Source organism: Zophobas morio, unplaced genomic scaffold (genome assembly GCF_036711695.1).
Source record: "Zophobas morio isolate AGI-343-1 ecotype UQ-CSIRO unplaced genomic scaffold, CSIRO_AGI_Zmor_V1 ptg000436l, whole genome shotgun sequence".
In the NCBI taxonomy this organism is placed as follows: domain Eukaryota; kingdom Metazoa; phylum Arthropoda; class Insecta; order Coleoptera; family Tenebrionidae; genus Zophobas; species Zophobas morio.
The window spans coordinates 93,694-97,171 of record NW_026972539.1 but is presented as its reverse complement, the minus strand read 5'-3'; the positions used below and the strand labels follow the sequence as shown (position 1 = coordinate 97,171).

At 32.4% G+C, this 3,478-nt stretch overlaps 1 long non-coding RNA gene across 1 annotated transcript; it reads left to right on the top strand.

Moving 5' to 3' along the window:
• Positions 1-1,936: 1,936 nt before the first annotated feature.
• Positions 1,937-2,967, top strand: LOC135120898 (uncharacterized). Its single transcript, XR_010278784.1, has 5 exons — positions 1,937-2,002; positions 2,111-2,278; positions 2,385-2,449; positions 2,607-2,765; positions 2,887-2,967. It is a non-coding gene; the product is annotated as an uncharacterized LOC135120898 (long non-coding RNA).
• Positions 2,968-3,478: the final 511 nt, after the last annotated feature.

Sequence of the window (3,478 nt, the reverse complement as noted above, 5' to 3'; positions counted from 1 at the left end):
AGCTCTTTTCTATTCACTTGCTTACTTAGTAAAGACGATGCCCGCTCCCGGATATTCACCAGTCTAAAACTGAACTTTCCATAATTGCTCCTTTTTAAAAGAACATCAATACCGCTAGGAAGCCGGTGCTTTACTATGTTGAAACATACTTTCGGTCCTCTTAATAACTACCGGTAACTCGACCGAGCTGAGGGTGCTTTGGTTCTCACCTCCAAAAACACAATCAACATTCCTTTTATTACTTATGATTGAAAAATGCTTCTTAATTCCCTTATATGATATATAACTGCCCTTGCCATAGAGTCTAAACCAGATATAGATAGCTCTCCACTCAATTTATCTGCAACGTTGACGCCATCGCAAATACTATCCCTAGTTAGTTAAAAAGAAGAGATTCTATGCGCCTAGAAAAATTATAGTGGTTTTGAGGCAAAACTTTTTATTATATTAAGCACGTTTACTCCAAGTCATTATAAACTTTCAGAAGGCCACTTAAAATAGTTTAACTATACTCCTTTAAGGCTTAAGTAACTGACCTTTCATTATAAATTATCACCCTCGAGATGATTCCACACACCTTAGAAGCCAAATATTGCCAGAGCAGTCAGAACGCCTGCGTTCGACTTTACTACTTAAACTGAATGTTCTTTTACCCTAACAACTTAGCATATCTGGCTACTCTTTTACCAAAAGGCTTAATATGATCTACTTTGATTACCTGTAAGAAGAAATAACTTCTACAGGAAAATTATTGATCTTACAGACTTAATAACTTCAAGGACTAATATATTATAACCAAAGTGAGAGTAATGTATAATTTTTATCACAAATAATATAATATAAAGTTAGTTTAAATTAAGAACTATAATTTATTTGATTGCTCTCGAGCCGCCCTAGTTGCACAACGCTCACCACCTAACAAACATTTACAATAATAAAACGAAAGAAAAAAAAAAGAGCGAGAAGCACAAATCTCTTAAATGTTTAATTAGAGTTGTGCCCCTAGACGATCAACCTCAACTACATATAACACTATAGAGAAACTCGGGTAAACTTTTTCTCCGCAAATTTGCTTATCTCCGTATAAGTGTGCTTTGCATTAACCTGTGCTTTTTCGAAGTGCCTGAAGGTTTCGATACCAGTTGTGAAGTTTTAAATACCCTAACAGAAATTAGTTCTCGAAGTTGTGAACCGTTCGGAGTTAAAGGAGTATGCCTTTATACGTAAAATCTTGTATTTCGTTTAATAGAATAAATGATAGGAATCAATGAGTATAGAGTGATAAAAGCTTAAAGTTAACAGAAAATAAATTAAAAAAAACTAAATTTATGAACAAAATAAGGGTAGAAAAGAGATTAAAGTTTTCAGTTTGACTTTAATTTATTTAAGGCTTTAATATACATTGAATCCATCTTGATGATAACTTGATAAACACCTTTATAGTAACCCGCACACAACAATTTCTATATGCAGCCAACATTTCAATAAATGCTGACTGAAGCGCTAAAGTACGACCCAGATGGAATGCCAGATTTACGGGTTTAAATGCACCATCCCATAAGCTTATGAAATATCAAGAATCCCCGTAGGTATGCTTTGATAAGTAGTCTGCCATACCGTTCTTAAGGATGTTCTGCGTCCTTTCTCCTTTAATTTAGAAGATAAATTAAGCGGTTAAGGGTTTCGAGACCTTCTGAGTATAATGCCATCTTTGTTAATAAATGAAAATACAACCTACATTATTTTTTTTATTGTGTTCTTTTTTTTTTTTACTTGCTCAAATTATTCTCTTCCATCTCTCATAATTTTATATCTTACTACACAACTGAGTATTAACGAGAGGTGGTTCACTCTCTTTCCCCGACCCCTGTAGATTTACACGAGCTAAATAGAGGGGCAACCAACGAACACACCTCTTTTATTAAAATTCTTTTGCCGCACCCACACCTATCGTTACGCGGTTTTAACTATATGTTGTTACGCTTCAACTTAGTAAGTTTGGGTAATTTAATAATTTTTATGTAAACTTTATACTAAAGATGAAATTTATGATATTTATTATATTGGGAATTATAAATATTTAATTATTACTTTCAATTATGAACGGCAGTGTTTGGAAGATCCTTTTTATCTAAAGGACTTTTAAGCGGGGTGACTTCAATTCTTCGTTATGCTTCTAAGCATAGGGAGTTTCGAAGGAGACCTATGACAGGAAAACGTGGCAGAAATTATAACAAAGGCTGGGGTTGTGGCATTCGCGGGAAGTGGGGAAGAAATGGTTAAGCAGAATTATACTAGATATTTGAGAATTAAATTTATTATAGAGTATATTAAACTCCACATATAAGGTAGTTTAATATATACTAACAAATTTATTTTTTTAGGTATATTTCTTTATGACCACACTAAAGATCCACTATATGTAGTCCCCGATCTAACTAATTGTCAGGTCTTCATTAGTATATGCCTCTACTCATTTTTAACTCTCTAAATTATGCTATTTTTTTAAAAAAAAATTATATTATCGTTTTTTAACGAAGTTGAGCTGTCTAATATACTTATAAATCTTTTATAATAGTAATTTTATAATATTGTTCATTATACAGTTTAAACCTTATGTGATGTTAGGCACCGAAGTTCCCAAGGTGTCTCCTGAAACTCATAAATCGCTTATGAATTATTTAAAGGATCAATAACTGTAGTCAGATAAAAATATTCAATAAAAGACTTTTGCAACGCTAGAATATATTACGTTATAATTTGGGGTAGAATTTATATATAAGAATCCTCTATAATCTACTTTACCTTATTATTTTAAGATTTATTTCTGAACCCTTCAGTGTTTCGCGATTTTCTTTTAAATAGATTTACTATCTATATGAGTAGGGATGCGTAGCTACCTATTTTTTACGCTTTAATCGGTAGGATCACGAACTTGGATTAAATAAGACAACCGTGTTGCTTATGTATGACTAAATGCAACTTATTTATAAAATTAATTGGAGAATTATTCATTTTAAGATCTTATTTGTTTTATATAATTCTTATTAAACTACCTTTTCTTTTTGCTGTATAGGGTCACTTTGTAAGTTATATCCTCAACAAAGGAATGATTTGTACAAGAAAAATTTCAAATATTTTCGTTGCCTTGCGTTAAGGGTATCAGAAAAGGTTTACTACTAAGATCACGGTGTATTACTCACCACATATAAATTAAGAAGCAGGGACGATAGTTGTTAGCAGCCAAGAAGATTGACCGCGACAAAGAGGCATTAGTTTTAATGGTCTACAGACATAGTTGTACTTTGTTTATAACTTAAAGGCGGTTTCCCGTTGAAAATTTAGAAGTTATTGTACTTAATAGCCGCTTTAGCTTTGGCACTAAAAAATAAAGTTATGATAAAAAAGTTTTCAGTTACCATAATGCCAGGTAATTCAAAACTTTACATCATAGCACCGGCGTCCTGCCTAATATCGG